Source organism: Propithecus coquereli, unplaced genomic scaffold, assembly GCF_000956105.1.
Source record: "Propithecus coquereli isolate 6110/MARCELLA unplaced genomic scaffold, Pcoq_1.0 Scaffold10, whole genome shotgun sequence".
In the NCBI taxonomy this organism is placed as follows: domain Eukaryota; kingdom Metazoa; phylum Chordata; class Mammalia; order Primates; family Indriidae; genus Propithecus; species Propithecus coquereli.
In genome coordinates, this window is record NW_012133858.1 from 20,558,360 (window position 1) to 20,572,814 (window position 14,455).

Below are 14,455 nucleotides of genomic sequence, written 5' to 3' on the forward strand. Positions count from 1 at the left end.
GAAGAAAGATCATATAGGACATTATTGCTAGAGTGAAACATCAAGTTGAAAAATGCTGGACTAACCAAGAGCCAGAAGTGGCGTGTTATAGGAAGTTTTGCCGAGGTACAAGGAAACCTGAAACTTAAGCCATTCTGAGTGAGGTGACAGACCCTCCGAGAGAATAGGTTTACCAGCATCCCATAACAGCCCCTGAATAAATGGTAAATATGGTTCCTTTTGTTGAGTAAACTTGTTAATATAATTCTGTGCTAGTTATGCTTGTCAGACATGTTAATTCCCAGGAGTAATAAAAAAAAAACATCTCCTAGTTTTGTGTAATAGAGATTCTCAGGCATAACACAGAAAAAACAAAGAGGGATATTTTTCTTGAGCAGAACATCTTTTACCATCAATAGCACAGACTGTAAGCTCATTAAGGTTGAGATTTGTGGCTCATCCATTTTGGTACCTATAATGTTTAAAGAATACTCAATAAATATTTATGAAATGAATTAATAAGTTAAGGCCAATGACTGAATAGATAGGGGAAAAAGTGTCCAGTTCAGGAATATTAAAGAGATACAAAGCAAAGTATAATAAATGACATTAGTACAGTAAGACCAGTGGTCACCATCCTTTATGTCCAGGGCACTCTTCATTGTGCCTCCCAGAACTTGTCAAAAGATCAGTCTGCTTGGAGGACACTGAGCCTTGCCAATCTGTTGCCTTAATTATTTCTTATCAGATGGGCCCCAGAATTTGTTCTATCTCATTTTTTTAAGGGGCAACTTTTCATTTCCTCAAAATCATAAATCTAGTAGATTATAAATTATTCCACTTAAAAAGCAGTTTCCTGCTGATTAATTATCATTTCAGGATTTCCAGAGCAGATTTTAGGCAGAGAAAAAAACAGACTTTAGGCATGCTTTTCTAGTACTGAACAGCAATATATATATTTTATCGTCTTGTGAAAAATTTCATTAGGAACATCTCGTTACATATTTGCATCTTTTCTTGAAAATTCTTCAAACATGTATCAGTTGTGAGCTAAGTTATATGAACTCAGTTTTATTTTGTAGCTATTTATGCTTATACAGAACTGAAACTCAAAACCAATGTAAGAATTAGAATTCATAAAAATAACCTCTTTCTTGAAAGGTGAGAAAGTATATAAATATATCCTGTACCTCCCTTCTTCCTTATTTTTAAGTTGGCTTTTAATAACTTGATACTACCTTAGTATAAACTGGATACGGTATTCTATTACCTCTCTTGTAAAAAACAGAATGGAAATTGAATGAACTTTGTTGCATATGTTTTTGACTCAGAGATAGAAGCAGATTAAGGCCATGCATAGTGGCTCAAGCCTATAATCCCAGCACTGTGGGAGGTTGAGGCAAGGAGTTCAAACCAGCCTGGGCAACAAAAAATAAAATTAGCCAGGCATGGTGGCACACGCCTATAGTCCCAGCTACTTGGAAAGTTGAGACAGGAGGATGGCTTGAACCCAGGAGTTTGAGGCTGCAGTGAGCTACGACCATGCCACTGCACTCTAGCCTGGATGATAGAGCAAGATACTTACTGTCTAAAGAAAAAAAGAGAGAGAGAGAGAGAGTGAGAGGGAGAAGTAGGTTAAATAGACAAATGGCCTGTGATTTAATTACTGACAGAAGTATTGATGGCCTCAGATCAGCTGCAGCAAAACTAAAATTGTTAAAACTATTATTGTTAAGACAGTCCAACCAACTTTTGGTTACCTGTGCTACACAATAGATCAAATTATTTAGCCATCTAGGGGCATCAGTTTTGTAATACTTTCTCTTGTAGATGTCACGAGGAAGTTTCATTGCTTGACATTAGAGATTTTATGAGCGTTTTTCTCTGATTAAAATGACTGCATTATTATATAACATTTACATTGTATTAAGGAAAAAAAATGACTGCATTATGTAGTCTTTTGGCTCCTCATATGATCACTTTTACTGAACTACAGTTTAGGATCATACAAACAGCCTAAGTCTAGGGATGGTAGGAGAAGCAGCCTCAGGAACCCCAAGACCAACCATTTTTTTACTGTGGAGATGCATCTGAGAACTCTGCTCACTCATCACACTGTATTCTCTTAATGAGAGTCTGCACCACAAATAACTGTGCTTTTCTTGAGCAACTAGTTTGTTTTATAATCATGTGGGCATTTTGGATTATGTAACTGAATGTGCTTCCTTTCATTGTTGTGTTGATTGTTTAACAGTTCAGAGGCTTACCTATAGCAAGTGCCCAGACTCTATAATTCCTTAAGCTTATGAGAAGTAGAATGGATTGGAAGTTGTTGAACACTGAGAGATTCTAATTCAAAGAGACTTCTGTGTGGGGAGCAGGAAGAATGCAGTTACTTGTTCAAGGGATTAGCCTAAATTTCTGATTTTGGTAATAGCTCACCGCTAAGGAAGAGGCTGGGAGAGTCATAGTAAAAATTACAAAGGGTAATAACTACACAGAGCAGATAGGGTGCAGTGGGGCAGAATCCCGGGTGATCCTGGAGGACAAGCAGAAAGCACATTGCTTCCTTAGTGCTCAGGGCGGCTGAGGGGGGGATCTGTGGAAGACTGAAGACAGTAGCTGGGTTGGTTTGGAATTAGGGAAGATAGGATGCTCCGGCAGAAAGAGAATGCAAGTCTCAGGAGAAGCCACACTTCTCAAGAAGTCAGGTGAGAGAAAGATATGTCAGGAGAGAGCTGAGACCTGGCAATGGGCCTGAGAGAACCCAGAGCAGAGGAAATCCCTGGGTATGCCCAGACCTTAACCTGGGGCCTGGCATATAGTATGTGTTCAAAACATTTTTTTATAAATAAAGCTGGACCAAATTGAGCTCTGTATCTATGCTAATGTGATTGCCTGCTGTCTATGGTTTATATCCTGACATGGCTCTCACAGCAGGATGGCCTTTCCTTGAGCAGCATATATGGCAGAACCCGGGTGAATCTGCCTTTGGAAATGACTCCCTACAGAGGAGAGGAAAGAGATGAATGGGCCGTGACTGTGTCTCAGCCACCTTTGGGTGGTTTCTCATGCTGCATGTACCCTCTGTCTAGAAATCTCTTCTCCTGTCCCCTGCCTTCTTCTTACTCAGCTAATTCTTCTTTATCAGTTACATCTCAGCTTAAAAGTTACCCTTTCAAAGAAGGTTAGGTCCTCTTGTGGAGCTGGGTTAAGACATTCATAGACCTTCAGCACTTAAAGATTCTGTGGCTTCTCCCCCCACCCCACCCCCACCACCCACCCTGACCTAAATAAAAAATAAAACAAGTATAAAACAAACATTTCTTTATTTTTTGTAACAATATACGACAAAGCATATACATATCCTTAATAAATCTTTTCTATATTTTCTTTTGATTCAAATTCTCTTCCTCTGCCTCTCTCTCTCTCATATATGCTTCATGCTGCCCTATGCTTTTGCTTTTTCTCCCTCTTTTTTTTTTTGAGCCTTTCTCTGCTGGTGCCCCAAGCATGTGCTGAGTCCGCCAGCCAGGCGGTTCTGTGTGTTCCCACATTAAGCATTCCCATGGTGTCCCACACTTCTCCAAGTACTCGCACACTGGTGATCAGGTAATCGTGTGCCATAGTCTCTTTAATGTCTATCTTCCCCACAAGACTGTTCTTCTGGAAGACAGGGACTCAGTTTGTGAAGTTCATCAAGACCTAAAATAGATTTGCTTGCTTGCCCAGCTATTCTGTAAAGAGTAAACAACTTTTAAGTGATCAGTGGAGAAATCAGGGAATCTTCTAGAGTGGTAAATTGGACTTTTATACGTAAAGAGAGGCTAAAATAAGATGATTTAGTAGGTGAAAAGACTAAATGAAATAAGAGGTGTTTTCTTATACAATACCGATTTTATCAAATACTTCACAGCCTATATAATGTTGCTATTCTGGAGAGGCAAATTGCTTTCCTCTAGATAATTCCTAGTCAAATACAACATAAATCTGTCATTACAATCAAGCTATTGTTGACAGTTTTATAAGACCCATTCATAAAATCATACCAAGCACGTTCCTATTCTGGTGTCCAGATATTATACCAAGAACTCTGGTGTCTTTCTCCACCATCATCTATTCTGCCACCATTTAATTATTCAACAAATATTTGCTGAGCATTTAGCAAATACTAGCCATTGTGCTATGTGCCAGGACAAATAGTCCCATAGGCCTCCCCTCAAGGAGTTCATGGTTTAAGACCTCTGCACTGCCTCAGAATTAGGTTTTTAACAGCAACACAATATTATGTCTGTCATTTTGAGTATAATGAAAATATTATAGATGTATGTATTCAGAAAGGTACTGACTGTACCTATATAGGAAATTACAGGTACATAGAGTAAGAAAGCAGTATAAAAAAGTAAAGTTTCTTAGTTCTGTCACCTCCAACTTAAGACTTACTTGTTCACTAACCAGGTCTTTACTTAATCAGCTGAGACATAGTAACTTTTTTGGTTGTGGCAATGCTTCTTGCTAATCAGCATACACAGACCCCGTGACCTCGCATGAAGAAATATCCTGTCTGCAGGAAAGGAGGCTGCACGTTATCTACCCAAAGCAAGAATGATGATGTTGCCAGTGTATGTGTTAATTAATTGAATAGTATATTGGGAGAGATGCCAGTTTTTAGGTTGCAGCCATCGTTTTTATTTTTAACGCCATCTGTTGTGTTTTATCAAATTGCTGTTTAAACTCTGATAAAATAGTTTGTAACTTTGATATTGTCCCCACTGGCTTCCCTAAAATGAATCCTCCATTCTCAAGCCCTAAACATGCTCTTGTGCTCCTCAGCATCTGGGTGGGTGTATTAGTCCATTACCAGAAAGAATCTATTCTTATTTGAGGCCAGTTCCTGGATACATCAGAGTGTCAGAGTCTTATGTTGACAATGAGTCAGTTCTCATTGGGGCTTTTTATAGAACATACAGATGGAATTTTTCTCCAGTTGATAACCATAAGTCTCTTCTACCTGGATTTCCCTTCCTCCTCTTCTCCCTCTGCTCTTTGCCAGAATCCCAGTTCCCAGCCTCTCCCTGCCCCTTGGCTTAGAGCCAGGGGAGATGCACCACTGAATCCAACCTGGGAAAATGACAGAAAGTACTTGAATTCTCCAAAGATGGGCATTTGCTTCTTTTGATCACCCATTTTAACATAATTTTGAGAAAATATTATTAATTTTTATATTAATACTATTTTATTTAATAATAATTAAGTATTGAGGTAGTCTTCTATATTAGAGGTGAGCAAATATAGTACCTGCCCTTTAACTCCTTTTTCCTCATCTGGCTCAAATGCCTATAGATTAAATGTTAGACTAAGAATCAAAGTATGCTTAATTTAATTATATTTGGCTACATAAGTAACCTACAGTTTAACTGTGATGCAATAATCACACTATTAAACACAATACATTCTTATAATTAATACGGAAGTTTCCTTCATAACAAATTTAGTTATTCATAAATGGGAAGATCTCCTCAACATGGTATTCAGAGAAAATAATTGTGGAATAAAAGAAATCTTTTGTGAATATATATTGTAGGGGTCTCAAAGTCTGTTACTTTACATTTCTCTCTAACAACAAAATATTATCTCTATGGATAATAAATCTTCAATATCTTGCTCTTACCTGTCTTTCCTATATCTGTATCCCTAGTTGGTTTCAGCTTCCCTTCTCTGCAAGCAATTGTCTTTATTTCATCATTCAGATAGACTGAGCCTTTTGAAAGCTGATGAATCAACAGAAGCCGGAAAATTATATATGCACACAGCATGTTTAATAATACTGTACAATCTGATTACTGTAAGTACAATTTTTTAAAAAATGTCTGTTTAAACAGTTTACATGAATAATAACCTCTGTTCTCTCAGGCTTATTTGAATGGAAACATTCCCTTTAAGGCTAAAACAGGACTTGTAGAACAATATTGATTAATCAGTAATGAAAATTAGCTTTGAGTTTACCATAAAAATGTGGGAAAATACATTTGAATAAAAAAGTAAGACATTTCTGGCTCTGTGCTTCAGACACACCTCCCTCATAATGATGGTGTAGATTGTTATTTTAAGGATTAAAAAAAAAATCTGATGACTAAGACCCTAGGAATAAAATACTATTAATATTAGTTGTAGATAATCATCTCAACCACATTTTCCAGACCCCTAGACCACTAAATGTTCACTGGGGACTTTAAGGTCATGGTAAAATGAGATAGCAATTTGGTAATTTATTGATTTAATACTGAGTGCCAAGAAACAATTGAGGCTTAAAACCCACAAACACCAAATCCATTAAATTATCCTGTTTTGAATGTTTACTTTTTAAAAAATAAATAGATTATTTTAAAATAGCCATTTCATTTTGTGTTGTGTACCCATAGTCTGAGGAATTATTAAATTGTGTAGTGTAAGAAAGCTTTCAGAAGATTCTCAAGATTTGAGGTGATATAATTATTGAGGAAAAATCATTATCCACTTGTTAATTTAGCAAAAAATATTATTTATCTCTAATATAAACTTCCAGAAAAGGTACCATTGAATTTTAAATTATCAATAACAATCAAGATTCAAGTTATTTCACGGATGCTAGAATTGATTTTATTATTTTGTCAATTCCTTTATCTTGTGCCTTCTGTGGGTTTACAGCCAATAATTAGTCAGATGCAATTATGTTTATGAATTTAATTTTCTTTTTCACTATATGACAAACTAGGTGTATTCCCAGCTTATAAAGTGTTTTGTCAGAGTTACCCTTTTTTTCCTAAAAATTATTCACTAGTTTTTCATACTATTAATATTTCCCATGATCTCATTTAATCTCACAACATAAATGTAGTTATCATTTAGTAGCTAGAAAAGCTATGATATATGCACATATTTTCTTGGCCCTGAGTGGTCTTTTAATCCACTGCATCCAATTTAATCTATATACCAGGCTTTAAATAACAACACAACAATAGAATCAATAATAATGCCTACAGTTTGTTGAGAACTTACTAAAAGCCAGGCCCCGAACTGAAGGCTTAACACATTATCTTTTTTCTTTCTTTTTTTTTTTTTTTTTTGAGATGAGGTCTCTCTATGTGGCTCAAGCTGACCTTGAACTCCTAGGCTCAAACAATCCTCCCACCTCAGCCTTCCAAGGAGGAGCTAGGACCATAGGTATTCACCACTGTGCCCGGCTATGTTATCTTATTTAATCCTCTTTATAATCCTGAGGATGTCATTATTTTATTCCTATCATGACACTATTACTGTTATTATAATAGCTACCATTTATTGAGCTTAATATGAATGAAGTGCTTTGCACATATCATTTAACCCTCACAACAACTGTATTTTAGGCATGGGTATGTTAGCCATATAGCCAAAGTGGTTATTAAAATACTGAAATACTTCCACTGTGGTCAGTGAAGAGCTGCTGCCCTGAGTTCCCCAAGTGCCCTCCACATCATACCCTGTTTCTCTAGTTGTCCAGCTCTTCTCCTGGGGAGCTTTGAACCTTGTCCTCCTCCAATTCAGAAACTAAAGGGTTAACACTGGGCACAGCAGGGGCCCTCTAGGACCCTTGCTCCAGGGGCAAGGCCAGAGTCCATTCTGATTGGTTGGTGCCCAAGATGTGCCAGTTGTTAAATATTTTGGCTATTAGCAGGGATGTAGGTATTAGCATTCCCATTTTGCAGGTGCGGTAACTCACATACGTACATAAAATTTAAGCACCTTGCCCAAGATCACCCAGCTAGGAAGCGTTAGAGCCGGATTCAAACTTAGGACTCTCAGGTTAAAATCTTTGCTCTTAACTAGTACAGTGTACTAAAAACTGGAGAAAGCCAGCCAACCATTGATGTTGACTTCCCAAGTCCAGTGTGAATACTTTGGAACTCCAAACTCTATGACTGACTATACAGTAAATTTAAATTTTCATGATGTTTTATACTTAAAGCTGTCAAAGTACTGTTCTCCTAACTGGTTCCCAACCACTATAATGAGAATGCAAATACTAGGTTGATGATGGGTGTTGCTTTACATTATTCTGCCAACATCCTGTATTCACTAATTTAGCCCATTTTGTATTTTGCAATAATCTCTCTATAGGTAGAAATTACCATATTCATTTTATGACTATGTCCCCAAATCAGCAACTTTGGTATGCATTAAGTGCATTAAGAATTGTAATTTATAAAAAATGACACTTTTATGTATTTTTAAACTATATTTGCTTTTATATAATTTTAATGTCCAAAATCCAAATACCAAAGGCTGAAAACCTTTGCCATTATATTTCTCTTTTCTACTTCTGTACAGGTCTCATCTGCCATGTCTTTCTCTCCATTTCTGAGAAAAAGCTAGCCTCCAATTTAGTGTACATAATGTCCAAGTCACTTACACAACCCCATCCTTAATATTAAAGAAATTCTAATGCTGTTATTACAATACTGCATATCTTTTAAAAACAATTACTTAGGCCAACACATGAATAAATAAGTCTGCTGACTACAAAGCACGCTTTTATTTAACAAAATGCAGTGAAGTTCCCAGAGTTGGATATACTACATCCATGCATGAACACAGGAAAATTTGACTAGGGGAGAAAGCAGAAATACTCTGGACATGGTGAAAGAAACAGTACCCTTTATCTGTAGGTGGTGTTTGGAGAGAGAGGAGGCAGTAAGATCTCTTGAAGGTATGTCTGTTATCAGGGGAAAGGCCAAGGTTCCTTAGTGGGGAATCCAGCATTACAACCAAAGAAGGTCCGGCTCTGTATCTGGGACAGCATGTGCCTATCTCTTGCTGTGATATTGTAAAATATATATTCGGTCTTGTCCCCCATTTCCTGACATACAGCTCCTAAAATCCCTGAAATCTCCAAAGTGATAAAAGTGTCTTCTGCATGCTAATGAGATGACTGGTGGCTGGAGTGCCCTAGATAGCCTCAGGATGGCAGATGTTTGCCAGGGGAACCAACCATGGAACTTTCAGTCTCACCACTTCAACCTCCAGGAGAGAAGAGAGAGGCCGAAGGTCGAGTTGCTAAACCACCGGTTTATGATTTAATCAATCATGCCTACTTAATGAAACTTCCGTTAGAAAAATAAACAAAAACAAAAACAAAAACCCTGAGTGCTGAGGGCTTCCTGATAGCTGAACATGTGGAGGTTCATGGAGGGTGGCGTGCCTGGAGAGGGTATGGAAGCTCCACACTCCTTCTCCCATATCTCACCCTGTGCATCTCTTCCAAGTGGCTGTTCATCTGTATCCTTCATGATAATAAACTTGTAACTGTGTTTCCCTGAGTTCTGTGAGCTGCTTTAGCAAATTAATGGAACCCAAAGAGAGGATCATGGGAACCCCATTTATAGTGAGTCGGTCAGAAGTGCAGGCCACAGTCTGTGCTTACAACTGGAGTCTGAAGTAAGGGGGGAGTCCTGGGGGGGCAGTCTTGTGGGACTGAGCCCTTAACCTGTGAATCTGATGCTATCTCCAGGTAGATAATGTCAGAATTAAATTGAATTAGAGGACACTCAGTTGGGGTCCACTGGAGAATCTGCTGCAAAATTGCTTGGTATGTGGGGGAGAAACCCCCACACATCTAGGGTCACAGAAGTGTTCTGCATTGTGAAAACATAGTGGGAGAAACTGAGTTTGTTTTTCCTCATACCCTTACATTTGCTAACCCATTCAAGTTTGCGATGGGCTTATTGGCTCTATCTGAGGCTCCTAGGACCAGCAGAGGAGTCAGCCCACAGCAGCAGCAGGGATAAGATACTCACCTGCTATCTCTCCTGAGCCCTGAGCAACACCTGAGGCCCTAAGGTTGTGGCCACACAGCCCTCTGGTGATGTTTAATCCTGGGACTTTCAGTAGCATTTAGAAAGGGATGCAGCCTGCCTCAGCATCACCTTTCCAACAGGTTCAAAGTGGCTGCGGGAAGGATCTGAGCTCAGAACTGGAGAAACACAACTGAGCTGGAGTTTTTCCTCATTATTCCACCCAAGAGAATGAGAATTGGTGGGGAGAAGCCAAGGTAGGAGCTATTTGGTTGCTGAGCATGGGAGCAAGCTGGGTGTAGGAATCCTCTGGGGCCCTGATGGGAGACAGAGGGACCTGGAAGGAGAGGGCTAAATCTCTATGTACCCTGGAGAAGCCTGAGAAAGTGTCATTGTGTTATTGTCATTTCATTTCTTTGCATTATTTTTTTCCTGGCAATTTGAGACGTGTCTGTTAAGAAAAATGTCACCCAGGTTGTGGGAAGTTCTGTTCTCTTTAGGGCCACACTCTGAGACTAAATGGGCCAGTCAATTATTGGTAGTCGAAAAGAACTCCCAAGATGGCGAGCTGCCTCCTTCTCTGGAGAGAGACCATCATATTTGTGCAAGTGCAGCCATCATTTCAACACATATTTATTGAGCACTTACTGTATGCTAAGAGCTGTATTTGCTACTACATAGTTCAAGGGACATGGGGCAAGTGAGGTCTACATCACCTGAAGGACACAGTTAACTTCTGGATGTCATTCCTCTGCCTCCCCCATTATGTTTACATTTTGCAGCTGAAGTGTGGCCTGAAACTAACCCTGCTCACTAGTAAGAGTGTGGACGTTTTGGAAAGGAAAAGAGCTGTTTAACATTCATCAGTGCAGAGGGGATTAGCCAGAGAAGACCTGGAGAAATCATCGTTTCATTGAGTCTGGTCCAAACATCACAGGATTAGAAAACCTGTCTTATCAATATTTTGAAATTGGTCAGACATGTAATGATTAATTTAGCAAACCTCCCAATAGAATGACATATGAAAACAGAAATATATTTTATTAATTTACAATGAGAAAAAGAACCTTTGGGGGCCAGAAGCCCTATTTCTCTTCCTCTCATTCTCTCTGAGCAGAAACCCCCTAAGAAGCCAAACTTTCATAAGATAACCTTGAGTAGCATAGGCTTAGAAGAAGAAGGGGTATTTATAAGAATCTTATTTTTAATGTTAGCATGTTAAGAGAGCCAAACACGTGTATTTCTGCTCTGAGGATATACTTACAAAGCAGACCAGATACTTGGTAGAAGCCAGATGGGCTCATTTTTCTCAAGGCAAATTAACTCGGCCTTGCCAACGTTCACTGTTACGACTCTCCTTTTCCTATATTTCTGTGGCTGATCAGATCTCTTTACCATCAGTATGTTAAGGTGGCAGGCCATTTTGTTTCTTTAAGGTGACTGTGCATCTCAGTGTTGATTTTTGGTTTAACATCCAGAGGGCAATCTTATTTCCCATTCTTCAAGAGGCTCTCCTTATCCTGTGTATTATTTTTTTCCCTATATACTATTTATAAGAGAAATCATTAAACCTTTAGCTATTAATTATTTTGATATCGTTTCCAATTTTACATTAGTTTCAAAAATAGAAGAAATGAAGGAGCATGGAAATAGAATACATCAATAACAGGCTAGTTTTAAAATTAGGGTTTCCTAATGCCTATCCCTTTGATAAATTCAATGCTTTTCAAAAGTTAATTATATATTATTATTGATATTTTGATTAGCATGCTTATTTAATTAGGCACCAAGGTACCAATTAAAAGAAGAAAAGTCAATTATATACGAGGGAAAACAATTGATTAAATTTCCTAGAAATAAAATTCATGAGAGATAAAAAATGTTCTGTAAGATCACTGTCACCTGGGCTTTCTTTTTCTGTGATTGTGTGTGTCTATAGATCAAGAAAATTGCTAAGGCCAAGAAATTGCTCAAACTAGATACGCATAAATCCCTGTCAGTTTTGAATCAGCTAAGTCAATTTGGTTGCTTGCCAGTGATAACCCTGCCGAGTATACAAGGTCTAGACTGGGACCAGGTCTGGATAGCTCCTGTGTGAATGTTTTCTGCAGAGTCTCCTCTTCCCTTGACTTGCCCGTCTCTATCTGCCAGAGCCCTGGGTACGCTTGGAAAATCACCTTCCTAGGGGAGCAGGTAGTACATTGACCTATATCTGGATGGCCACAGGATTGGCTGTTAAATCTACTGGGTTTTCTGATGGAAAAACAAAACAGGAGGGAATGTCATCATATATTCTGACCCCTAGGGAAACTTCCTCCCCAAAACATTACTCCCTAATTCCCATCCTCAAGAAATCCAGTGGTTTAATTAATATTTGCTAAATAAATTGATTTTTCAGAAGAACTAGTTTTTAAAAACTTTTGATTTCTATCTACTCCATTTTTTCCCTCAATAGGAATGTGTAGAGGCTAATAGTTTTATTATTTGGAATAAATTCCCAATCTCAAGTGCTATGGTCTGAATGATCTGAATGTTTGTGTCCCCCCAAAATTCATATGTTGAAACCTAACCCTCAAGGTGATAGTATTAAGAGGTAGGGGCCGGGTTCGGTGGCTCACACCTGTAATCCTAGCACTCTGGGAAGGAGAGGCGGGAGGATTGCTCAAGGTCAGGAGTTTGAGACCAGCCTGAGCAAGAGCGAGACCCCGTCTGTACTAAAAATAGAAAGAAATTAGCTGGACAACTAAAAATATATAGAAAAAATTAGCCGGGCATGGTGGCGCATGCCTGTAGTCCCAGCTACTCAGGAGGCTGAGGCAGAAGGATCGCTTGAGCCCAGAATTTTGAGGTTGCTATGAGGTAGGCTGATGCCACGGCACTCTAGCCCAGGCAACAGAGCTAGACTCTTGTTTCCAAAAGAAAAAAAAAAAAAGAGATCAGGCCTTTAGGGAGATAATTAAGTCATAACCAATTGAATGGGATTAATGCCCTTATAAAAGAAACCTGAGGAAGCTCGTTTGCCCCTTCCACCACGTGAGGACACAGCAAGAAGGCACCATCTATGAAGCAGAGAGTGAACCCTCACGACATATTCAAATCTGCTGGCACCTTGATCTTGGACTTCCCAGCCTCTAGAACTGTAAGAGGTTTATAAGCCACCCAGTTTAATGTATTTTGTTATGGCAGCCCAAGCAGACTAAGACATCAAATTAAGGGATATAATTGAATGTAAGAAGATTCAGGGCTAATCTTGGAGTAATTTTTTTGGTAATACTAAATTCATATTTTTAAAAGTATACTTTCAAAAATACTTAAAATAATTATTAAATACATTCTTTTTCATAAGACTTTAGGTATGTAAACTCATGGAATTTTCTATATAGCCTTCTGTTGTGGTTAAAGTATATTCAGCCCAACTTTATGAAAAAGGAAATTAAAACTAGAAGTATTTACTCCTAATAAGCCAATTCATGAAAATTGAGAATTTACCAGATTCTGAAATGTCCTGCTGCCATTATATGGTATATAGTTATCCTGTTCAGGCATGCATAGTTCAAGAAGAATATCTCTTCTACCTAAGAGGAAATATCATTAGTAAACAAATACATGAAAAAATGTTCATACTTGATAGTAATCCAAGAAATGAAAGAGAAAACAACTTTAAAATGGCATTTTATATCTACTAGAAGAGCAAAAGTATAGCTTTTAATTATGACAATTGTCAACACTGAAGGGAAATTATGTACTTATTCTTGATGGCACTGTAAATTAATACAATCCTTTTGAAAAGGAATATGGCAATAAAGAACAAAGCCATAAATGTAGTCAAACACTTTGTTCTATTAATTCTACTTTGAAGAATTTATCCCCCCAAAATTCAAAAGAAATAAAAAGATAGATACATGAATATATTCGTCACCTCTTTATTCACAATAATAAGACATTGGTGTAAACTAATCAATTTTTTTTTTTTTTTTTTTGAGACAGATTCTCACTCTGTTGCCGAGCTAGAGTGCCATGGCATCAGCCTAGCTCACAGCAACCTCAAACTCCTGGGCTCAAGCGATCCTTTTGCCTCAGCCTCCCGAGTAGCTGGGACTACAGGCGTGCGCCACCATGCCCGGCTAATTTTTTTTTCTATCTATTTTTAGCTGTCCAATTAATTTCTTTCTATTTTTAGTACAGACGGGGGTCTCGCTCTTGTTCAGGCTGGTCTCGAACCCCTAAGCTCAAATAATCCGCCCGCCTCGGCCTTCCAGAGTGCTAGGATTACAGGTGTGAGCCACCACGCCTGGACCTAAACTAATCAATATTAAGGTATAGATTAAAATTTTGGTTGATTATCTTTGGAAACTAGGTACTACACTCCTTCATCAATCATAGTTGAAAATGAGCATCTATTTCATAATATATATGTGTAGTACAGAGACTACAGACACAATCCAGCAGCTGATAGTGATGAATAATGATTGATTCTGCAATGTAATGTCAAATTTCTAAAATTCAATTACTAAAATTTTAATAAAAGTATGGTTTCAATAGCTTTTGCTACTAGTGCCTTGGAGTAACCTAATACATGATGAGGGAGCGTTTCTGTTTAATAGTATTACAGCCAACAAATGAAGAAGGAATAATAGAATTAAGATATCACTACATAGGCATTACTC